We start from the raw sequence: 26113 nt of genomic DNA, 5'->3' as shown, positions 1-26113 counted from the left end.
AGACCCTAAGACATATGTAGTCAGTTTATTCTTTGCTGAAATTCAAAGGCAAGAGTTATGAAAGGTAACTAAAATTCACCAAAACTGCTGTTCACCCTAGATAAAACCTGTTAATTCCAGCCCTTATTATTTTTTCCTGTATCTGTTTCATAAAAGATGCACAGAAATGTCACAGACTCTTTAACTTACATAACGCAGCATTCTAACTCGGTGCAATTTGCTTTGACAAGATCTAGCATTGACATTAATCTAAATTAGTTCCCACTGATGTATCTCTGCCAAGAAAACCATACAACTTCAGATATGTATTTCAAGGTCTGAAGATCACCTGAGGTTCTGTTCCAGTGTCTTTTCCCTCTTCTCTCTTTTTTGTTTTAAATCGATTCCTAGAAGAATTTATCTGTGATGCCGTCATTACAAGAGGCAGCGTAAGTGATGGGGTAACATACCTTCTGGTTTTTTAATATGTTTCTTAAGTTTTAGTACTAGTTGTGAACCAGCTTGACCTAAATCAGCCCTTGAGAGCTGAAGTCTGGCCTCTGAGTCACATCATTAGCAACACAGAATCTGGAAAGCTTGCAGTTTTTGCAAGAAGAAAAGCTTTACTGAGCATAATGAGATGCCAGAGCTCTCCAGTCAGGCTGCTGGCCCTGTCAGCCATGAGAACCACTCTCTTTTTCCCCAGTTCTCAACACTTTTACTGCTCCAAAAATCCAGCCCCTTGTACACTGCTCATTCTGGAGTTAAGTTTTGGGTTAACCCTGGTGCTGATGTAGCAATCCGAAAGGTACCAATGCCCAGTGGGGACTGGGACTGCTTCCCTGGTGTGCCCAGACACCGGGTCTATCCTGGTGCCACCAGGCTGCGCCCAGGCCCGAGGAGCACGCGGCTGGTTTTTGGCTACACGTTCAGCTTGCCACACGTGCCAACCATCATTATGTATGTTTGCATTCTGGGCCTCATTCCCCACTGCATTTCCTCAGTGTTATTCCACTGCAATAAGTAAAGCTAAATTAGAACAAAACTGGAGTAATACTGTTGTGAAACCAGGCTCATTGCCTTCTAGCACACTTTAGACATGACTGAGAACTCCCATTTTGTACTCTTAATAAATCCTCCTCTAATTCATTACAGACAACTTTGCTTATCATGCTGCAAGCTCGGAACTAGCAAATATGAATCATTCTGTTTTGTTGGGAATAATTAATGCTGCTGTCCAAAAATGACTCCTACTATTATTTGCAATGCAGTAAGGCCTGGGTGGCCTCTGGCCCAGACGAGTGTCCCGCTGTGGTAACACTGTACAATGACAGGACAAAAAGGCAGTCAGCAGTCCCTGCTTCTGTTAAAGGTCAGAACTTTTACCCAGAAGGTGCTAACAATTTGGGTTCAGGTCCCCTAGCTTCCTGGCCAATTGGCAGCAGCAGTATTACACTGGTAATACTGGGACCACTTGGCAATAGCTGTTTATCAAATCTCAGACAACATACTTCCACAGGAGTCCTCACTCTCAATGAACAGCACACCAAAAAGGGATGGAACAAACCACAGACAAGTCAGAAAAAGAAAGCCATCTACTCATTAATCCACACTGACTTTCTCTGTCCAAAGAGAACAAAGTTGAATGGAAACCAGTTCTCACATCAAAAGCTATTCAAATCTAGCAAGTTGTATTTGCTGCATCTACCCAATTCAGAGATCCCTCACAGACTTGCATGCTATGCACAACTACACAGGGCTTGAAATGTCATCTATTTGTCTGCTAAGAAGAGGAAAAAATGTGAATTATATGCTCCACAACAACCCTGGAGATGAGAATACCCTTAACACTGATATATGCCCTATGGTCATAATTTTGCCAAACACTTTTATGACCAACCAGGACTGAATTTTAAAATGCTCCATGCCTTTTACATCTCAAGGCTTGAGATGGCTCACTGGGATCTTCATTAAAGTTCCCAGTTTCTGACTGAAAGTTTTTCAAGAACCTCTCTACTCAGGCCACATAGACACAGATCTTTTTCTAGAGGCTGTGAGCTCTCCACACATCGGATCCCAGGACTGTTCACTGAACTATAGCCAAATATTTCTGTGTGGTGAGGGCATGCTGTAAAGCATGTGTAGTTATATCCTTTGCTAAGAGAAACACAGCAGCTTAAATGATATGGCTTGTACTTTAGAAGAATTTTTTAAACCCTATAATAATGGTTTTCTATACATAGGTTGCAGAAATTGATGCTTTTATCAATGAAAAAAAAAGAAGTAGCATGAATATTTTCAGCTGTTCAAAGTCCAATGTCATTAAAATTCTTAAAAAGCATTTATCTTTCTGGAGAGTCCAGCTTAAGGGTAACAGGAATAGAAAAGGTAATCTTTAAGACACTAGCACTTAATTCCAAATTTTATTTTGTCAAAAACAAATTCAAGGGTCACCTCGAATAAGCTGCACTTCAGAGGAAATCCAAAGTCAGGCATCCTCGATATTCTAGGGCTACTTGCAAATAAGGGTTGTGATTGTCTTTGTGAGACATTACCTTGAGGGCAGCTGAACAGCACGTATGTGTGGATATTAAACCTCCCTGAGTTTCAGCAGCTTTTCCCTTGTACTTCAACAACTCTGAGACTGCTCTGTTTTCCCCTTTGCAAGCAGGACCAGTCACACCCTATCTCACAAAATGCTTTAAAAGTAGCCACATAAAACTGGCATGCCTAGCAATTCCCAGAAGGCTGAGAGACCCGTTTCCTCTCCCTTTTTCCCCTCACCTGACACAAGTCTGGCTACCTCACTGGCTAGGGGAGCTATAACTGAGCTCTGGGGACCACCTAACTCCTATACCCTGGCGTTGATATAAAAGTTTCAGTGTGCTGTCCTCTCTCATCTGTTGGCAGAAATAAGCTCTACCCAGATGTAAAGGCTAGCCAAGAAAACAGAAAAGAAACTGGTCTTTAAGTCTTGCAGGTCATCAGTCAAGACACATTTGAAACCAGGCCATTAAATACGTTGGGGTTTGCATCACTCCAAATAAATAAATCCAGCCTCAGCTTTACCAACATCTTTGTCTAACTGAAAAGGAACATCTCATTCGCCTGCTGCTGCCTCAGGTGTACTCATTTCACAGGCAAGCTGTAGCTGACTTTCCATTCCCTGACTTGAGCAGACACTTTAGTACAAGCACTACATTCTTCTGGCCCAGAGGGAAATTCTTGCTGCCCGCACTTTAACAGTTGAGCTGCACGGCACTCTGGGAGACTTAAATATGGCACAGTAGTTCTATTGTTCAGTATTATTAAAACTGCTTTCTCTCTTGTGATTCTGCAAGATCCTGGAGTGTAGCAATAAGCACTAAACTGCTTCCTATCTATTAGCTAGTTCTTTTCTTTCTAGTGGATACCTCTTGCTAGTTTTATTTTAGAGATGATTACAGATGCATCAGGATACAATAGTTCTCCATCACTATCAGTTGTATTTTTTTTTATGCACATGAATTTCAATAGCAGTTTTCCTTAAACTATCTGAATTTGAACTGAACTGAATGTTGACTAAGAGGAAATTCCTGTCTATCATTAATATTTCCAATTACTTCCTTTATATCAAACAAAATTTTCATGCCTTGATCTACCAACACTGCAAATGCCACAGACTAAGTAAAGCAAGTGAATACAGCACAAAACCAGCATAAACCAATCAGTGGAACTGCTAGGCCTCCTAGAAGGTCTTTGTTTTGTCCTGAGCCTTCCAGTTGTTAAGGAACAAACTTGCTTTTTCTATTGCCATTAATAACCCATTGTTTGCACTGACATAGTTCAGGGTTTTTTTAATCTGCTGTCATCCAATATCATAAAAGCAGACATTCCCCGAACAGTGTCAAGTGGCCTGCAGCAAACTGCTGTTGGATCACAGCTGAGCAGGCAGCAAGCTGAGATAACCCCTCCTGAGCAACTGAGAAGTGCACATGAGCTCCTGTGATTGCTACTTCATCTTACACATCTCCAGCCATGCAAATCATGGGGATCCTGGATGTGTCAGCTGATTTTAGTCCTCCAAGACTAAATGGTGACAGGATGGAGCTGCCGCCTTCTCCTTCATCTTCCCCATTCTCAAAGCCACCTGCCATACATACCAACTTTTCACAACTTCCTCAGGAGTCTGTGAACCTGCTGGATACTGCTGGCATGTGGTTTTCTGTACGGTCCAAGAAGTGTGCTCTGCCCATCTTCAGTGAGCACAAAATCACGTGTGCTCTCTCCAGTACCCTGCCTGGGAAGTGCTGTCAAAAACAGCCAAGATGCAGTCTCTGAAATGTAATTCCATGGGCAAAATAAATGCCAAGTCAGTGGGACAGAGGCCAGTACAGGGAATGAGAAACATTCAAGGCTGATAATAAACCCTTCGGTATTTTTGTTTGCTGCATATGGATTTCCCAGGCTGAGAGCAATTGTCTGCTGATACTTGAGAAAACCAAAAGAGAGGTTCTTGGCACAGAACCTCTAAATAGAGAACTTTGTCTCCAATAAATGCAGGAAGACTTAAGTCTGTGGACATATTCAAGATTTTTTAAAAAAAATACAAGGAAATTCACAGTAGTACCTCCTTTTTCATTCTAAGATTTAGCATTAAGTTTGCTTGTTCACACCAATGACCAATCCAACAGGTTAACTCCAGGTTCCATCATAAGGAGGAAAACAAATAAATGGATTTAAGAGGGCTGGGGATCCCTTCTTTCTTTTGACCACTAGGAACTTCACTGGCTGAGGGAATGAGTAACTGATTTCCTCTGATACAGATGCCTCTTCATTTCTGAAGACCTACAGGGTAGTTTGAAACCTGACACTGGTTTTCAGTGTGCATCTGGGTTCAGTAACACACAGTGCTTCTGCCAGCCCACAGGGCTCATTAAATATTACACACTCAGTAGATGGGATCACTATTTTTTTTCTTAAGTACAGTAGAAGCTTTCTACAGTTTTGCCAATCCTCCTAAACTCTGCATGTCTTAGCAAAGTGGGATTTTCATTATAATCAGCATTGCAATTAAGTAAAATTTGATGCAGCAAAGCAACTTTTATTCTAGTTTTCTTGTAAACAGGATTTGACTCTGTCTGGATTTGTGGTAGGCCCACTCCACCTTATTTAACCTTATTGACAAGAAATGTGTTTTAAAAAATTAACTATACTATTATCTTTGATATAAAGCTATTTTTGCATATTTTCCCTACAAGCAGCATTTCCTTTACAAAAGAACTGCTGCATATGCCAAGGAAGATACTGCTGGTATGAAATGATTTATTACAGAGCATGATTTTCTCTCTAGAAATGCACAAGTGACAAATATTCTATCACCTTCTAGTAAAGTTTCACAGGACTAAAGCTGGGGCAACTAAGCTTTCAGCAGAGCAGTCTCACATGAGGCACCTTCTTTTTAAAAAACAACCCATCAGCAAGGAAGCTCATAAATCTCTCTGCCACTGTAGTCATTAACTGGGTAACAAATTCAGCTGGATATGAAATACCCATTTAAGATTAAATCCTACCCACAATGAAGTTCATTGACAGCAGTACCATCTAGATATACTCTCTCTAGATACCTTTGTATTTCTCAAATAAAGTACAAGGACCACAATCATGCAGATAATAATCTATAGTTGTTGAATAGCCTCATAAAAACTCTATCTCTTTTTAACTTTGAGATTTTCAGGAACAAGAGACATCACCTGGAGGTACTTGCATCAGCTACTTTTACCAGACATCCAGTGGCAGTTGCACTTTACAGAGAGTCTTGCTGCAGTTACAACATTCGAAAGAAAGATCTACAACGTGCAGGAGTAAGAACACAGGGTAAAAGAGAAGATGCAAAAACACTGAACAAAACCTGTAAACACACACATGTAATGTAAACACACACATTCTCTTGCAAACTGCATAGACAGGTAACTTCTGTACAGAATTGTGAACGCTCATGAGCAAACAGCTAGCAGCAGTTAGAAGGTGCACTTGGTCAAGCAGATCTGGACTTCATGTGTCATTTCACAGCCATTTTAAAAACATGTTTGCCTTCCCTGTAATGTGGGTAGGATGTCTCTGCTCCCCTGGCAAGCTCTGCAAAATGTGAGTGAAGCAGAGTCAAGATTAGTGCAGGTTCTCAAATACAAGGATCACCAGGTATCTACCACCTTCTGCATAATTTTATTGACAGCTAAATCTATCCAGCTTGTCTAAAAAGTTCTGATGTAGTAGCTGAGGCTTGCACAATTGCCCTATGATAGGAATCTGTGCTGGAGCTGTGCACACGAGGAGCCTGGGCTATTCTGTCACATGCCACAAAGCTCCATGCAGCATCATTTCGTCAAGCAGTGACATCCTCATTTCACTCAGATGAAAGTGATGAATTAGAAGAAGGAGCTCGATCAAAGAAAGATGCTCCACTTAGTCATCATGTAACAAAATGCTGTCAACCTATGCAAAAAAACCTGATTAGTTGCAAGGAAAACTGGCATCCATCCAAAATAATCTCCCTTTGGATACAAATTCTGGCATCTGACAAGACGTCAGCTTCTTTAATCTATTTTGCAACTATCCAAAATACGTTTCCACCCGAAACATTTTTTCTTTCTTACTCTGCTGTTTTTTTCTAAGAAAGGATGCAACGGGCCTAGGCCTTGTGCTGCAAGCGTGAAAGCTTCATGCCAAAGAACAAACAAGAGAAAACAGACATTAAAGTCCTGTCTGGCGACATCATTAATAAGTTCACAGTCACCATTTCCTTCTTCCTCCCCAGCACCAAGTGTTTCTTCCCAGACAGTGATCCAGACTGCTGATAGCTCTGGCAGGGAGATTCTACCAGAAATTTTAGCAGGAAACGTTAATTTGCAGCCTTGGTGTCCTCCCTCGGGGAGGACAGACACTGTATCTGCACAACCAAACTGGGGGGACTCACAGCTCATCAGACCTGCAACATGTGAAAGAGAAACTCCTCTGTATCTCTAGCCAAGCTGAGTCAAAAAACAACTCCATTTATTTTCTTTCACCTTTTCCCCCAAGGCAATGAAAAACTAGAAGAATGTCCAAAGCAAACACAAAAAAATCTATTAATGAAATATCCAATTTAGTGTAGTTCCATGGCATAACTGAGCTCAGTCTGATTTCTAGGACATGAAGCCTAACTGGAAAGTTGTAGGGCTAGAATAAAATTAATCGATTGCTTTGTGCAAAAATTTAACTGCATTTGTATAAACCAGTTTAATGGTAAAGAGAGCCTGTATGAAACAGCAAATACAACACATACATTACAAATAAATTAGATATCAGGGATAAACAGTTTTCTAGTATAAAGTCTAATGTCTCATGTAAAAGACAGAGAGGAAAAGAAAAACTCACTTTATGGACAGTTCCAAACAAGATCCTGTAAAACTACAAGTCACTTGAAGAACTAAAATATAAAAATAAACCTATAAGCTAATTGAAGAATTATGTAGATCAGGTTCCTGAAAAGTTATTACTCAGATAGATAGATCACTTGATTTTTTTTTTCTTCCTTTATGAACTTTGAACATAAGGCTGTAATTGCTTACTATAGATGCAGGAGGGAACAGTGTTCTTGATTAGGAAAGCTTTTATCAATCATGGGAATTTTCATTGGACTTGTTTTATGTGTTTGCATGTTCTTCGAGCCAGGACAAGTGTTCTTACAACATTCATATTTGTGTGGTTAGCAGACTTTTCTGCATCTCTTTTGTGCTTATCCTCCAAAGACAAAACAAATGCCTTGCAGCTAAATGTTGAACTTCTCAATTTTAGTACTACCTTGCAACAGGAATATATTTTGACTAGCTGTGTGAGCCACTAATATGTACAGTCTAGGCAGCTGCCACAGAACATCAAAGTTCTACTGTTTTTCTTCACTACTTAATTTGAACCAATGTCGTACTCTGGATGACTTCGGAATATACTGTGAGGTGCATGATTTAATACAGTTATATTTTGTAATCTAATTTTGTTAAGAACATTTAAATGCATTCCAGCAAAACAAACCTTCTGTGAATCAGCAGGAAAATACTAGAGGTGGCATCAAACCACTACTCTATTAGACATAAATTACTCCCAGTATGTTCCCCACAAAACAGAGTAACAAAATTTGCAGGCCACAATATGAGATTGTACCCAGAAATACTTTCCAGATGAAGCAAGATTTGCAGTGGTTTTGTGACACAATCAACAATTTCCTGCTATTGGAAGAGAGATTATCCAGTGATTCTCCCTCCCTGTGCACCTCCTTTTCTGAGTCCAGTGAGCAATGAAAGCTAATAGGACACTAGCAGAAAGGTAAGGTCCATCAGTGCTCCCTGTGTCCTTCCTTCCCTGTGCAGCTCACCCTGAATGCTGAATAGCTGATCACCTGTGAATCATTTTGTCAGACAAATCTAACAAACATATTGCCTACCAAGCATGTGTGATATTTCAGCTTCATGCCCTTTTTTTATTCCTAAACTATACAACTCTGCCATTGCTACCCATGCACTCTTGGAAAGTGAAGCATGGCTTTTTTGAACGACAAACTAATATTACTTAAAGCATTTAAGAATTAAGAAGAGAAATGTGCCTATGTTGGAATAATATTTTGCTGATACTGTAAACCTGAAACCATGGGTCTCTCGACTCATACCCCACTTACTACATTTCTACTTCCGAACAAGTTTTAAGACAGAATTTCAGTGTTTATTACAACCTAATAGTTTAACAGATTATTTTGCTTTGCAATTCTGCTTTGTATTTTTAGCCTATTCTACTTTTTAAAAATCTGCAAGGCATATAGACCAGGACTACCATTTGACTGGGCTGCTGTTTTTTTCTAGAGTAGGAAGCATCTGTTGGCTCTGCCAGTCAAGAAAAAACACTTTTTCCCTCAAGTTCAACTTCGAGAATTCAGTTACAGCACTTACAAGCAGCACTATGCAAATTCATGTTTCCCATGTAAGAAGCTGTTTACAGAGACTGCAGCAAGAAACAGCTTGTGTTAAATACAGACCTTTTTTTTACAGTACATTATAGCATATTTTATTCCTGAAATGTTCAATTATTTCCAGTATTTCTGTCACTCAAGATTTTATTTCTTTCTTCTTTTTAATCTCCTGATTACTATTCTGTCACTGCAGTGCCTGCCAGTTGTTTTCTTGACACAACTCTCCCAGTCTCATCTGCTTGGAAAAACTGTGTCCCCTTGACTGCAAGCCATGGGCAATGGTGAGAGCATTCATTTCATTCTCTGTTCTGTCATTTAAGGTAAGACAGAACACCTGAAGCCTCAAGCTGATTATATCAGCACTCCAGGAGTTAGAGGCAAACATCTGGAATTTATTTGTTAGAAGTAAAATGAATGACATATTTTCAGGAGTTTTAGCTTGCACCTGTACTTATAAACCCCCACTAGTGCAAGTTATGAATAAATTTAATCAGGACCAGGAGGCAGAACCCTGATTTTGAATCCTTTGGCTCAACCCCTGTTGGGGGCCCCAGAAAGAAGGTTGGTACTCAGCTGCCCCAGAGGCATAATTTGTTCAGAGCTCTCCTCTTCCACTGGAGGATAAGAAATAGACTATATTAGGCTTCCTGGGGCCCACCAGTGCACATGTCCAGCCAGCTCTGTAGAGCAGCAGGTTGGGTGGCAGAGCATGTTCTTGTGGTCCCCTCTCACCAATGCCAGGTTACTCTATCCAGCTTTACAATCAACTGGAAGTTTGATCCAGCTTTGCCACAGCGTAAAGGTGGCCCAAAGGTAATTTTTGTTGTCTGTAACACCATGAGTGGTTCAAACTTCAGCCGAAGCTGTGAAGGGGAATGGAAAGAGGAGAGGAGGGTTTTAAGAGGACAGTACTGCAGAGTACTGATGGGGGCAGAGGTAAAAAAGAATCAACCACCACCACTGTTATCTGATGGGAGGGCACAAAGGTACAGGATGAACCTCTGAAAATATGTAGAGGAGGGAACAGGGAATACACAGAGAGGAAGAAGGGCAGGAGAGAAACAAAGAGAGAGAAGCCCCTGCCAATTGTTTGGATGAAGTGTTACCTTTGCCTAGGCACTGAACACATTGTCTGCAGCTGTCTCCTTTCCTGCTTCTTTCCTGAGCCTCCCTCAGCACAGACAGTGCTTGTTCCAAATCGGAAAGTGACTGATGTGGGTCCTGTGCTATGGGCAGGTCTACACTAGGGACTGGATCAACTTCTTTATTTTCACTTGTGCAAAGTGCAAGGTCTTCACTGCAAGGATTTAACAGACTTAAGTGCAAGATGACCACATCTTATCCAACTTGGCCTGTCAGCATGTCCCAGAAAACATTTACATTTAGGGACTGGTATGATCTTAATGAGAAATTCTTTTTGCAAATGAAATAAAACACTTGGAAATGCAAAGCAAATCCACACAGGTATGCATGGCTGGATACTGCATCCAGTTAATTTCTCTATGTGCTGACTGTGGGCCCCATTAAGGATGCAGGATGCTGGAAGAACAGGAACTCTCTATGGGGTAGAAGCACATTATATTCCTCTCTGACCATAAAGCATGATACTCTGAGGGAAACAGCATTTTTTTCTTTGCACAGACCCAAATATGAGGAAGTCAGAAAAGACAGAGAACTCAGCATTGCAATGAGGTGACACAGCCCACGTGCTCCATGCTCACACTATTTCCAATTATGAAAAAAATCACCGAGACAGTGCAGCAAACCTTAATTTAGTAGAGAAAAGCACTAGGCAAAAGATTCTAGCTGTACCATAATAAAGACCTTAAAAAAATATAGCCAAATTCAACCCTCCCCAGTGGTGTGCCTCTTCCTATACACCACTCTAGCACACCCTGTTGATGTGTCCATCATCAGATGTGCCCTGACTTTTTTCACGGCTGTGAAGGGCAACTCCAGATGTTATCAGTTGTAGGTTATTTTTTTCTTTTTCTGTTTGGTTTGGGGGTTTTTTTTGTGTTTTGGGGTTGGTTGGGGGGGTGTTTTGTTTGGTTGTTTGCTTTAAATATAGGATTTCAGAAGATTCCTTACAAGAACTGCTTTCACAAAGAACTGCTCTTTTCTAAATACACAAGCTTGTTGGAGAAAGGAAAAATAGGATTTGGAGACAAAGCGATGCTAAGCTGGAGGAATCATTCAAAGCATGACAGACCTACAAAAGAGATAGGGAAGCCCAAGACCAAAGTACCATAGGGCACACAGTGGCCCCTATTTTCAAAAAGGTTGATTATTTTTTCCAGTAGATGCTTCCTCTTGCTATGGCAGACAGGAGGCCAACACGATGATGTCAGCATTACGGACTTAAGCTGCCCTGAGCTTTGTCTGGAAGAAGTGTTGAACTAAGGTCTGCTCTCTCATCACTGGTTCTTGTCCAAGTGGAAGTTAATAACCCTGTGGCACTTTCCAAAACTCAAGCAAACAAAAAATATTAGGGGATCAGACCCCTGGCAGAGTTTTGTAGTCCTGATCTCAGTAACCAGGTGCTGCTGTGCTGGCTAGTAGAGGAACTACTGATGAATGCATTGTTGACAGTTCCCCTGCCTACAGAATCACAGTACCAGCAGCTTCACACTCAACAGCTTGCAGAATGTTTTGCAGTACCTGGATGGAGGTGTTTTCACATAAACATCATACAGCATCACATTACAAATTATTTGATGTTGCTTCAGGAAGCTACTAACACAACTCTGCAAAACACATTCATGGGGGAAAAAATCCAAAAGCCATTAAAAAAACCCTAAAACCTGAAATAAATGTGGGGTTTTATCACTGCTTCATATTTAAACTGTCAGTTTTACCCTCTTGGTAAGGAGGCAGCTCTAGTTCACAACTGAACACCTACTTTATTTATTTAGCTATGCTGCATTTAACCTTACATCCTGTCTGCTGGGTGCATCCGGCTCCACAGATCTCCATGCAGCAAAGCTTTAACATAAGGTGGGGGAGCTACTTTCCACATGCCAAAAAACAGGAAATTTGATGACATTGTTCAGTGAGCAGACGTCAGCAGAGAGTGATACAAAAGAGTAAACAACTTCCTAGCAGCAGCAGACAAATGGGCCGGAACTACTGGAATCCTGTGATGTCTGGCATGTTTTGCATGAAAATTACTGTCTCGGTGAAATTGGGAGAGATCTTCAGCTAATGCAAATTGGAGCTGCTCCCTGGAAATCTAGGAACTACACCAATTTGGTCTGTTTAAGATCTGACCAAGTATTTTACCTTCGTGATCCTGAAAATATAAGTTCTGAGAATTCATACTATTGCTATTCTAAATATTTTGTGAATGTTCTCATTATTTTAAAACACACAAAAATTCATTTGAATAAAAGGGATAAACTTTAGTGAATGTATGGAAGGCAGCATCAGAAATGCAGGTGCCATTTCATTATGATCATACTACCATCAGTCTTACACTTACATATAACGTATACGTACATATATAATAATACTATATAATACTATATATAATTATATATTATATACATTATATATTATATGCACTATATGTAACATATAATGTATTTTATATGAAAGCTATAATTTAATATATTTATGTAATATGGTAATATAATACTCTTGTTAAATACTCTGCCAGTGGAACCAAACATTAGGTATGACATCTCCTTTTTGGATTTCAGTGTTTGCTTTGTGGAATCTGCTCTCATATTTTCCAGCTATGGGCAAATATCAAATATGATCCGAAAAAATAACCTCTCAGCTAGGCATACAATGGCTCAAAGCCAGGTTATAGCATGCAGAAAGGAAACATAAGGGAAGGTATTTTTGATCTAATTGAATGTCATTCTGCCCATTTCTGTCCAATTGAAAGACCTCTCAACTGCAGGAAGTAACACTTGACCATTGACCACAAATACGGAGCTTCACTATTGTATCCCAATCAAATGTACCAAGAAAAATGTATTCTCTAGAAAAACTCTCCTCTTTACTCATCTACTTGTAAAGAGACCACTGAGGCATATCATTTTGCAGGTCCTTTTTATCGCCTTTTGAGCTATTGCTTTCAAAAGGATGTAGAGAACTAATTCCTATCCTAAACAAGTTAGTTCTTAAGAGAAGCTCTTGACAAACTGACAAGACTAGGACCTCACTGGGGCTTTATTATCTGGGAAAATCTAGGGACCTTACGGAAAATACACAGGGTTATTCCCCAAAGAGATGCAAAACAGTAGATACAATCCGAGGACTCCCCTGACCCAGGCATCCCTCCTTGCCAAAATCTAAGCAGAACAAACTCCTACAGTGAAAGTTAGAAGCTAAATTTAGAGCCATCCACGAGACTGTCCTACTCTCAGTAACAGAGGGAGCAAACAACAGGTAAGAGTCAGATACTTCCCAGCTCTCTTCACCAAATCCTCTTTTCCTTGGAGACAGAAAATGCAGTATGTAATCCTGGGGAGGAAGACACACCAATAACTATGTCAACACTGCAGTCAAGTGACCAGGCAAACATAATGGGCCAAATCTATCTGCAATATAACTCTAGTGGATTTTAGCAGACTTTGTTCTTCCTAAATACTGGCAAGCAGCCATAGGCTAACAAATGGCTAGAAAAAAAGTAATAAAAAAACCCACACAGTCAAAGAGCAACAAATGCCTATACAAAACAATAGGTCTATTAAAAAAAAAACCCAAACCAAAACAAAAAAAACCCAAAACAACCAAAACACAACATAAAACTTATTCTCATTCCTCACTTTACCTACATCACAATTTTCCTTGTTTCAATTAATTCGTCATTTCAGCACAGTATGAGTTTGGACCAGTTCTGTCATTCTTCCCTGACTGCTCAGTGTGAATGGAAGAAGTAAAGGCTTAGAAATCAAACTCCTGTCTGAAGCTAACCATTCTCCATCCTCTTTATCTTTGGTTACATGACAAAATTAAAAATATATACCTCACTAGCAAAAACTTTCAAGAATAATCAAATAAATCTGGAGGAACTCTAAAGTATTTATCAGAGAAATAAATCACTTGGGTGTGCCAGCAATGTAAAGAAGTCAATCTTAACAGAAGACAGGTTTTCTGCAAAACCCCCATGGCTTCAGGATGAAAATATTATTTTACCATAAATCCCTTTCCAAATCTTCATTCCACTAAGGCTTATGGCTAATACATGGACAGGGAGCTAATACATGCTCTGACCTGCAGCAATGGCAACAATGGTGTTGTGACATGACCTGAGTGGAGATACATTACTTTCCAAGTCTGTCATCTCCACACTGTACTTATTTAGGGCCTTCCATTGTTAAGCTCTGATTTATATCAATGGAGGTGAATGTGGTGACCAAAGGCAGACAGCACGTAGTTTTAAATATAAATGAAACTATGGAATCCTATTGTGTGCAAGCACAGAAGTGGGGACAGCATAGGAAGGGTGGGTGGCTGTGCCGAGCAATCTGCTGACAGAGGTTACTATCTCTTCTTGATAGCGACTGGCAAAAAGGATAGTAACTTATACAGGATTTCCCTCCCCCTTGTCAATGGTCTGAGGCCCCAGACTAGTAGGTATGACACAGTGCAAAACGTTTTCCAGTTATCTCTACAAAGCCATATCACTGAGATTTATTCTGCAAGCCAAGCCAACGCTTCCTGCTTTTTCCCCTGCAACTAAAAAGAGAACTCTTTTTAACTTTCTGTGTCCGGCATATATGTTGTTATCACCTATGTTCAATTACACTTTTATGTATCATTTTGTTTCATGGAAATGTATTTTGAAATTTTACTTCTGCAGTGCAACGTAAAAGCACCTTCTAATCAGATTAAATGAGTAACAAAAACCTAAGCCTGGGTTTATGGGGGAGTTAGCCTGGAGGCCACAAACTCGTTCCCAGATTTCCTATATTTTATACTATTTTGGGTCACTTTACATTAAATTAGCACATAGACTAAACTGAAATGTTTTCTGATACAAAAAGAGTGCTTGTCAGGAAAAATGAGAGCGGCAAGGGTTAGATGCACCTACCATTCACCCATCCACAAAGGGGAATGTGTTTCTTACAGGATCACTGCACAGTGGTAAGCTTTGTTTTGTAGAGATTTTGACATATGGCTGAAGTTAGACCTTAAATTAGAATATTCCTCTTTGAATTGAGAAATTATCTTTCTCTGCAAATGAATAGTGTATTCAGTGTGAATAAAGCTTCTGCTATTGCACAGTTCATCTTCTCTACTGATGTCATTTCCTCTTAGTTGTGTCTGTAATATTAATAATCACCATATAGTGAAAGAGGCCATATACTAGGATTGTATACTTTAATTTCTTCAACACTGCAGAAGAGTTTGAACAACAACAACAAAAAAATCTATGTTTCTGGCTAGATGGACATACTGAATGACTTGCAAGGAGATGACCTTATGACATTTAAAGGTGGGGATAGAGAAACCTGTCTACTTCAGGGAAAAAGGCCCCAGATTGCAGAAGAAATGCAGAAGTTGAACATAGAAAGGAAAATCACTAATGAGCAGTGAGAACCCAACCTTCCTTAAAGGTTCCAAAAAGATTCCTGAACAAATCAATAATGCTGATATAATCAAAGGATCACACAAAATCATGAAGTTTTGATTTGCAGGTTCAGGACATTTCTGATGCAATTTTTGATAATTTTTGCTCTAAAATGCCTTCCAAACAGCAGCTTCTCTTTTCCTGAACACAGTGGAAGCAGCTTCCTGAACACAATTCTTCCAGTAGTCTATTCCTAGCTGCACAGACATCTCAAGGATCCCCACTTACCTACCCAGCTGAAGACCAAAGAAAGAAAATAGCAGGTGCAGAAAAAATGGATTATTTTAAGGAGACTGGCACCTTTTAATGTAACTATCTGGTATGAACTTCACAGAAAACCACAGACTAGAAAGCTGCAGTAGCATTTTTTTTTGTGTTCTTGGTGGGACTGTGGCCATCTCCAGGTGTTATGAAGAAGTTCAACTCTTTGTACATAAACAGTAGCAAAAGAGGAAAATTAAACTCTGCCACATATGTCGAGAGAAATAAAAGCCCAGGTCTGTCCTGCCTCACCCTAGTCACGTAACCGAGATGCCAGCATTAGAAAGCTGGAAATCCTAGTCACTTCTCTAACTGTCCTGGATTGAGCCAGGATAAAGCCAATTTTTTTTTTACTGATTTTTTTCTTCAGTGAATTATTTTTTAAGCAGCACACTTGCTGAAAGTAGCAGCAATTCTTCCAGCTAGTGGACTGAAAACACTCTAATGTTCATAGATACTGCTGAGAGAGCAAGGACACTTTGCTCTGCTTGTTGGATTTGCTACTTCGGACAGTAATGGCATAGAAGAGTTGTACCTGCAACCCTCCCGTAGGGAAAAGCGGGCTAGACAGATGGCATAATTGGCCAGAGGTATTCCATACATATATTTATGTGGCTCTCGGTATAAGTTATGGGATCATGGAAGTCAAGCCCTTCTTCCCTTCTTTTCCATTCCTAGGTGGTGTCCAGGGAGGACTCTGTCCACCGATCCCCAGGCCCGTGTGTTCCTGACCCTCACAACTCTGCCCTCAGCTCCTCTCTGCTCTGCCACTCTCTGGCAGCTCCGGGACATTTCAGGACTGGTTGCAGCTCAGGAGATGCTGTGGGAGCTGCTAGGGGCAGGGGGAGGTCCTAAGGGGTTTTGCACATTCCTGCACATAATTGTACATATTTTCTTATCATTAGTATTTAATGAAAGCTGTCTAGTTTAGTTTTCAATCCAGAAGCCTCTCTCCTTACCTGGGTGGGAGGGGATCAAGAGCATTGTTGTCATTGGTTTAATTGCTGGTCCTGAGTCAAACTGTGACAGTAATGCATGGACAAAGGTAGGAAGCTGTGTTTCAGACACAGAGGAGCTTAGGAGACAGAAGAGCCCAGAAGACTGTCTGACTTAGAACAGAACAGAGCTGCTGGCAGTGGGATTTGGGAAGACCTACCCCTTCTAGAATGACTCAACACTCACCCCTTGAGCTTTAACAGGATACTCACACTAGCATACCAAGGGGATGAATAAGTGTATAAGAAAAAATAAGTTGATATTTTGAAAGGAGAATTAAGACATTCTTTAACATCTTTGATTTACAAAAGCCCTTCATGTCACCATATGTAATTTTTAATAAAGCATTTTTTTCCTTGGAAAAAAAAAATACTTCCTAGTAAAAAGCAATTGTTTGTACACAGACAACTTTAAAATTGCTACATAAAAAAAGTAAATTTAAAGAGACAGGTTCAAGGGGACATGAGAAGAGACATTAAGAGCTGAAAAATTAGCTCTTGAGAAATGGTGTCAGAACACAGTAGCTGGGAGCTTTCAAGACAGGCTTTTCAAGACAAAGTATGAGCAAGATCTAGTTAAAGATAGCAGTGATTCCTCAGAATATTACAGAAGCAATGTCTCACCAATATGTTGTGGCTTTGTTTTTTTCCTTCAGGGTGAATATAGGTCAATAACATCAAAACTCTCTTTTATGTATTGAAAACTAGTCTTATAAGTATTTCAGAGCATGGAAATACTGTTCTGGAAGAAATCCAAATACTGATTTGACAAGGTCTATAAACCAAACAATTTTGGATAGCATTTTTTCCTCATAGTACTTTGGCTTTATGTTCTCTCCAGAATGATTACCTTTTTTTCTTCACTTGTAACTACCAGTGTTACCAAGTCTAGAATCTCTTTAAGGGATCTCAAAACAGTTGTTCTTTCTCTCAAAACCAGAATTCAGGTTCCTGGGGTTAAATAACTGCATGAGATCCTGAGTCTTCCTGACAAAAACTTAATTCTGGCCTCTTACAGTTGCAGAAAAAGACTCAAATCCTAACTGTTCAAACACTAGAATGTCAGCAGAGAGAACCAAAATGTCATTATTTAAAAAATAAGTAGATAAATAGACAGATTCTCAAGCTTACTGCATTTTTTTGGTCTGGAATAGTGATTTTTAATCCCCTGGGGCTGGCAATACTGCATCAGTGCAGCAGAGACTGCCGCAGGACTTTGATCTCAGCAAGAAAGGCATTAAGTGCACAGCAAAACAGGGTGAAAGAGCAAGAATCAGCCTGATAAAGACTGGTGCCCAAACCCAGACCCTTGTTCGATATTCAGACAGGTGACTTCAGTGCCCAGCTCCCAAATACAGAACTGCCAGCTGTCAAAGGAAACATGCTTTAGGAAAAGCAGCATTTGGATTATCACGTTTAATAGTCCCAGATGGACAGAAGTAATGAGGGCTGTATCACAAATAAGGGTCAAAGGTGGAAAGAGCTGGTTCCACTGCATGCCCCAGTAGAGCTGCAAACATGGGAACAGGTAAGCCAGAACAAAATGTAGTCAGAGATGAGAGATCATCATGCACAGGGCAAAGAAGTCAGTCAATAATTTACACTACAAGAAAAGCTTATAATTTCACTGGGCAGAACATCAAAACACAGAGCTAGGAGGCATCTGTAGAGGTCATCTAGACCACCCTCTATCCCAAGTCAGGACTCATATAGTTATGTCACCCTTAGCTCACATTTGCCTAAGCTCTACGATGCTCTCAGCAACCTACTGAATTGCTTCACTGTCCTCTCAGTTTGAAGGTTTTTCCAACTTACCAGGTTTCAATATTCTCTATAATTAAGGCTGAATATAATATTTCTTGTGCCATTCACCATGGAAAAAAAAAAATTATTATTCCCTCCAACTCTGTAGCAGCCTTTTCCAGATTTGAAGGCTGCAGAAGCCATTGACTTGTCATTTTCCTTTAAGTCAAAGCATTTCAAAACAAACAAACAAACTTGTAAACACTGTTAGGGTAGCTATATAAACTGCAACTTGTGAGCAATAGCTCAAAACAGTGTGCACAAGTTATGGGAGGGATCGCAGAGGGATGCAGGCGCACACAGATAAGCAGCTGGACACAGAACGTGTATCTGATGATCCTTACCAGTTGAATCTCAATTTCTGGGAAATGCCTAGAGAGAGTACAGGCACTGACATGGAAACTATTCTGTTGAAAACCAAGGCCCTGCATCTCCACCAAGAAAGGACAGTGCTCAGGGCAACACACAAACATTAAAATCAAGAGAATTTTAAGTTAAGCTTGAGCTTAATGCTAGCTGAATCATGTCTTGGTGCTGTAGACAAGAAAGTTTATAATACACATTCATTTTCAGACAACCTAGACATTACAGGAATTACATCTTGCTTTTAGGATTGCACTTGGACTGATTCTGTCAGTCCTCAAAAAGAGAAATTCACTGTTTATTAGAACAGCTGGGTTTAACTATGTACTCTAGTAAAGATACTATAAATCCTAGCAGGAGGTAACTGGATAATTACATTTCTCATAGATATTTCAGAATGAAATGCAAATGTCAGTTGTGCTTACTGATATATCCAGAGCACATAAACTCAGAAGTTTTCAAAGGTGTAAAAAAGGAAAGAGAAAAGCTTGCTGGAAAACAATGGATTGGCCACACTTACCTTACTTAATTTCAATGAGGCTCTGACAAACCAGAAAGCATAAAGGAAATAGTTGTATAATGCCTAATGACTGCTTAGAATGGAAAAATGTTTCTTCTTTTATCTTGGCTTGTTTGTAAGGGGATGGGTCAGAGTACAACACTGCTTAAATAGGAAATGATGCTTATGATCAACCGAAGTTTTTAAAAGCTGTGTGCACATATTGTACAGTATCAGGTTAGCTTTGAACCATGTTGAAAGCAGAATAATTTCTATTTGCTCGGAAGTTGTGGGTTTAATTTTATAGCACAAAAGCAATAAATGGACCTTCTTGCAGCTAAGCCAAGGAAGAGTAAGTATTCTCATGAAACTAGGAAACAAACGCAGCTACATCTATTTGATACTGATAAATCCATATCCCATCTGTTTTCTGACTCTCCATACATTAACCAACTATTGACAATTACCAGGAAATTGTCATTATCAGCTACTTCCAAAGCTTCCATTTTACATACACCTCAGCTTCTGGAAGGTGCGAGCAGCGGAGCAGATCATGGAGGCAATGAACAAGGTCTGAGTTTCACCAAGTAGAATATAAGCAGAGAATGCCCAGCTCACTTTACAGTGACTTCAGCACCTCAGCCCAAATGAAACAAGTCAAGGCACTGCAGGTTTCTGTTCCAAGCTTTGCCTTTGGCCTCGGCCCCACACAGGAGATGTGAGACAAGCAGTGTGTCTCAGGGCAGCTTCCTTGAGCGCTGCAGGGGAAGGTTCCAACAGATGCAACAGAAACAGAGGGAAATGTGGTCCTGGCCTAAACAGGCACAGCTCTTGCAGTCCCAGCAGGAAAACGTGTTCTATGCAACATTAATAGGCTTTGAGTTTTTAAAAACAGTACATTCGTTTTGCCCTTGCGATATTATACCTTATATTGCATATGCCAGGCATAAAATTCAGGCAAACATTTATCAAGATTTTGGTATGGAATTGTAATGAAAAACACCTCCAGTACTTTCAGTCTTGAATCTTGCATTTCTTGTTCATGGTAAAAGCACCTTTAGTGCACCAAGAGTTTATTGCTGCAACCATCACCCAGACCTTATTAAGGGACACTAGAATATTACATTAATGAATATGAGTACTAGCAGCAGTAAAAATGCCCCAGATGAGGATCTGACTCTTCTGACTATTATTTAGGAAGTTGTGCTTTTCACAGCTGCAACTGATTGCAGTACATTTCATTGCCAACAGTTTTTTAGACATATTACAGAGAGCTAAAAGCTCAAGACTCCCTAACAGATTATATTAAAATCACAGTCCTTAAAAACAAGAAAGGCAATAATGGCAACACATAGGCTTAGCACCAATCTCATCTGTTTACACTGCTCATCTATCAAGTCACTGGTCATTATTCCACTGCTTTTGCCATTACTAATCCCAAGAATCCAAATTCATTTTAACATGGATGTCTAGGTTTTGATACTTTAGCTCCTGCTGTGCAGCCCTTACTCCTTGAAAAATCTGGACAAAATAAATATGTTGGCAATCCAATTTAAACCAAATCTGGGAAGATTAATTCTGAGTGCAACTGTAGTAAAAATCCCTCACACATACCACAACACTTCCTCCAGCATTTCTAACAGACATGAACGAGCAGTCAGCAAATAACCTATTTGAAGGCCAGATCTTCAGGGAAACGTAATCAGCTTTCACTGCAGCAGACTCCCATGAGCTGTATGGATTTACACCAGTGAGAGGCCATGATTTAAACAGAACTCCCCTTCATGTGTGAGTCAACTGGTTTGCTTTTTTCTTTTTAAACTCTACACATGACTTGGCAATTACATTTTCTGAAGTGCTCCCCAGGCCAGCAGGCTGCAATTCCAGTGGGTTAGGACTGTGCATACACCTACAGCAAAGCCTGTGTTGCAAAGCACACCATCAGTGGGGTCCCTGGGGACTTGTGAGACATGGGAGTCCCCCAGGAACATCTGAAACCACCTCCCGCCTCAACTGATTGCAAAGGAGGCAAAGGGTGATACTGCCCCTCCTGCTGGGAGGAACACAGCAGCTCAGGAGGAGTGTGGGGAGGAGCTGATGAGAACTTGAATCTCTCAGGGAGATACAACAATGTGAGGAGTTACAGCCAACCAACATTTTACAGATGGCAATTAATTCCTACAGAAACAGAGCTGTGGGCCAGAACAGCTCACACTCCAGAACAAAATAATAGCAACCAAGTCTGAGTCTTCATTCCAACATTTTCTGGACTTCATTTTGGGCTCCAGGGCTAGTACCAAAGGTCTAAGGCCCCAGGGTTAATGCATCTTTTCCCAGTTCAGCATATTCTCCACCTGGATATTTTTCCTGTGACAGATTAGATCCATCCCTTTCTTTTGTTGCTTGTCTTCAGACAACAAAGAAATCTCACAAAGGGTCAAAATGTATTATCTCTGTTGCCAACTAACAATTCCTTATCGCCATTACTCATTTATACTGTTTTTGTTTTCCTACTGCCATAGTAACAACACAGACAGTTAAAAAGAGCTTGTATGAAATAAATCAATGGAGTCTGCAGACCTGAAAGCTGCTCAGTTAAACAAAGGTTCATATCAAGGGCCGAAGGTGACAGACAAAACCTGCAACACATTAATATTGGACAGTCTTTTATCACTCGCACACCAGTAATTGGCAAACATAGTATCTAAAGAAAACTGGCTAGTATAAAATCTAATAGGGAATATAATAAAAGGAGTTGAACAAGATAGTAATGATTATTCATCGTTGTTGTAACATGTTAATTAAGTGGTGATATTATATGCAAATGTTCAAAACTTTACATGACAGACAACACATCTTCAAAAAAATACTTCTAATAATGATGATCTGAAAGAAGCTTTAGGGAGAGCGTGGAAGCAGGTTATTGTATAAAAGAACACCTAGGCAAGTTTTGTTCAGTTTGGTTTAGAGTTTTTCACCTGCTCTCCCTGGTTTTACCTCTTCACAAAACAGCAAGCTTTGATACAGTTCTCAAAATATATTCGTTCTTGGTCTTTGTACTTTAATTAATACATCAGAATGCTGATACACTAACAAAGATGCCCAGAAAAAGAACTTAAAAGATCCACAAATGTTTTAATCTAAACACAGGTGTTTTGTGACATTTGAGATGCCCTGGTATCTCCCACATGGCCTTCCCTGCTGGTCCAGAAGGTTGTTTGTAGGTCGTGTGTTCTGAACACTAAGCAGCAGCCCAGGAGGATTAGCAAGGCAGCGCAGTGGGCTCTCACTAGGCATCTATGTTTATGCAATGCAGTAAGTCCCCAAGGACCTTTGCACTGTCATCTAACCAAGAGGTTTAAGGATCACAGTCTTAGATGAGGAGACCTAAATCAAGTCTCACTTTGCTGGATTTGGCTCCTTTTAACAGTCTTTACTGCCGTTAGAGCAGTAGGAGAGCCTCAAGTGCATTTTCAGCTCTGCTCTCCCATCAGCTCCATTATTCATGTTTATTTGTACCTGTGGTATATCCAAGAGCCCTTTTCCTAGACTGGGCTGCTGTTGTGCTGTATCAACAATGATGGGCAACATCTTACAGATCAAGTATATGATATGGAGCAAATGATGAAGGTGGATGGATGGGGTTTAACACAAGTAAACAGCACTGCCACAGTGGAAGGCAGTGCTTTCAACAGGGCAGAGACATTCCCATAGTTAATTGGGTCCAGCATGGCTGCCTCTGACACTGCAGTTGTCAGCAACACTGGCAAGCTTTTCAGAACAGCAAATAAGCCCAAAGCACATCCAGTGACAGAGGGACCTAGATGTCTAATGGGAAATGTGTCCTTCACTCTGCCCTTTTCCTGCTCTTCACTGTGTAAGCCTGGGTACAAAAAAATTGCAAAATGAAGGCTGGAAGGACACAGGAGTGCTCTCTGTGAAAGTGCCGAAGCAGGAAAAGAGCAAGCAGAGAAAAGACCTACTGAAGCTAGAGGAAAACCTTGGCACAAGAAGAAGTAGGTATCAACTCACCATAAGTTAAGGCTTGAAATAAAGAGGATTAAAAACCCTCAGAAGAGGAAGGATATGAAACAACCTTCTAATAGGAACAGGGAAAGGCTGAAAAGTAATTCACTTTGAGACAGTACAGGATGCATTTATGAAAGACATTTAATGCTGTGGCTGCCCATAATAGCAGAGAACTGACCTTCATGACCCAGGTCATCCCTCCTACTCCAGTAACTGTGTATGTCCAAAGAACACAGAAAAGGCCAAACCCTTGTTTGCTTAAAGCCCCTCTGCCTATATGGTTGTTTTGTGCTTAATCCATTGTCACAGCAGCCAGTAGCATAGCAAACAAGTGGTATGGAAAAAAAATGTTAGTCCAAGAAAATGCATTATACAAAAACAGAATAAGTCAGGATATCAAAAAGCCAAATGTGTTACATTTGAAACTCAACTTTTTACATCTAACACCCCTAACTCCACAGCAGAAAAATGCAAAAGGGATGGGGCAATTGCATCTTCTGGATTTACATTTGGCATTAAACAGGTCATAAAAGTTATTGACTTTGGCTCTCTATGCCTTTAATACATTAAAAATAATTACAACCATGCCCCAACTGAAAAGTAGGGTCAGAATTCAGCATGTGAATTTAGGGTTTTAAAGAAAAGTAACTGCTCAGCATAACACAGAGGAAAGGGCAGCCTGCACAGTCATGCGATTGCCAGTGCATCGTACGACACAGGCTCGTGTAGTCCTCCGGCCAGGGCTAAACACCTTCATTACTACCATTACCTCTGCAGTTAGTTAAACCTGGAAACTACTAGAGAGTTGTTTAAATACTAAAGAAAAAAAGAAGGAAGAAGATGTGACTGCTTTTAAGCCAGCTGGGAGGAAAAGCAGTCCCAGAGACACCACACACAGTGTAAAGAAAAGCTGAATTCCCTTCAAGAAGTGGATTTACAGCATCATTTAAATGCTCCACATATTTCTGCTCCATATAAACTTCCCAAATGTACTGAAGCGGTAATGGGACTGAGTCCAGCACCAAGATGAAACTTCATAAATGACCTCCAGTCTTGGGTGCCTCCTGTTCTGAGAACCTCAGGTGACACTCCTACAGCTGATATTCAAAAAGGCTGCAAATTCACTGTGTATTTTCTTACCTGGCCAGGCAGCATGATTCTCAGTTTTGCTGCTCCTCACACGTGGCACTATACACGCAGTGAGTCTGCTGCATCTGCCCTGGCCAAGTGAAGCAAAACTCAGAGACCTTGAGTTCTCTTTCTACATGCTGATGTAGAAAAGGCTGCCTTGCTTTACATCTGCTCAACTCAGCTAGCTCTCCTTAACACTGCAATGCCTAAAGACAAAGTTTATCATAATGAAAGATTTGACAGAAACCAGAGAATTTAGCATCAGCCTTCAGCATGAGAAGCTTCATTGTTTCTTCTGTTTAAAAGTTCAGTAAAGTCCAGTTGAAAGTCAGCCTCTGAATTCATGCGAAGGCACCCAAATGACAATTCAAAGCTGAAACAGACACACAGTCTGTGGTGCAATCAGCATGCTCAGTGAGAATGGGACAATTTGCACCTTTAAAGTATTTACAGGTTAAAAAAGAAATTAAAATTAATGTTTAAGTCCCTCTTCAAAATCAGCTCACCTACTCTGGAGTTAATGCCACATGGAAGTCTTATCTCACTCCCTCCTGACATTTTGTTCTAACTGCCTAACAGCAGGTTTAGAAGCTCCTCCATCAGCACCCAGTTTAGAAAATTGTAGTAATTACTTTCAACTGAGATTGTACATAGTAATCTGCTTGTTACCTCGTTGTTACAGTGTCCCACTGTGAACATATCAGCTGCACGAGGTACTGCAGTTCTTCCCATTTCAGGCATCTGCAATTTTGTCAGCTTTTGAAAGAGAAGTGGGGCTGGGTTTTGGCAGTGAAGCAGGAGAGAAACTGACTTTAAAGGACTCCCAGGGTGGAAACAATTGCAAGTCTTTTGTCAGTGAAAGTCTAGTCAGGGATGTGGCCATTGAAAGTCTTCAAAAGATGTAGTAGAAAACCTCTCTGATCTCTTTTACAGTTCTGGTTTTATTTTCCGATAGCTGTTTGGATGGTTCAGTATCTGGACCATAAAGCAGATAAGAGACAATCTATTTGGCCAGAATGCCTACTCATCAATGCTATTCCTTTTTTATAAGCACATTTATATGATCATATTTACCTTATCAAATAGTGTTACCAGATCAAAGGCCTCCATTTGCTCATAGCACAAAACCACCTACACTCATTTTACCATGGAACAAAGATGTCAATATTACTAACTGGCAGAAACATTCTTTGACACTTGTCAAGCAAGGTTAAAGCCCGGGGCAGTGGCATTGCTTAGACCATGGCCAATTAAAATAAGACATTTTCTATTCTTTATCTTTAGTTTCTGGCTGCAGGAGCTTCAAGGCTGAAGCCTCTGGGAGGCCCAGAAGGAGCATCTATCCCCACAGGGCATGGCATCTACTACAGTGTCTCTGTGGGCCACTTTCAGCCCCTCATTTCAGCAGCCCTGGACTGCACTCCACTAGAACCCTCTCCTTCTGGACAGATTGAAGTCCCAGTGATGGGCTCACTCAGTCTTCAACTACA

General features: G+C 40.4%; 1 protein-coding gene across 19 annotated transcripts in view; it reads right to left on the bottom strand.

Moving 5' to 3' along the window:
* Positions 1-26113, bottom strand: part of LOC127388957 (high affinity cAMP-specific and IBMX-insensitive 3',5'-cyclic phosphodiesterase 8A-like) — a 163798-nt gene that overhangs the window by 53238 nt on the left and 84447 nt on the right. Inside the window, exon 1 of one of the 19 annotated variants that reach the window (XR_007890518.1) lies at positions 22044-22065. The exons of the other annotated variants lie outside the window; for them this stretch is intronic. The gene's annotated coding sequence lies outside the window, so the exon portion shown is untranslated. Of the gene's footprint in view, positions 1-22043; positions 22066-26113 lie in introns of those variants that run through there. 19 annotated transcript variants of the gene reach the window in all.

This window comes from Apus apus, chromosome 10, assembly GCF_020740795.1.
Source record: "Apus apus isolate bApuApu2 chromosome 10, bApuApu2.pri.cur, whole genome shotgun sequence".
Classification (NCBI taxonomy): domain Eukaryota; kingdom Metazoa; phylum Chordata; class Aves; order Apodiformes; family Apodidae; genus Apus; species Apus apus.
This window is presented reverse-complemented; position numbering and strand designations above follow the sequence as displayed.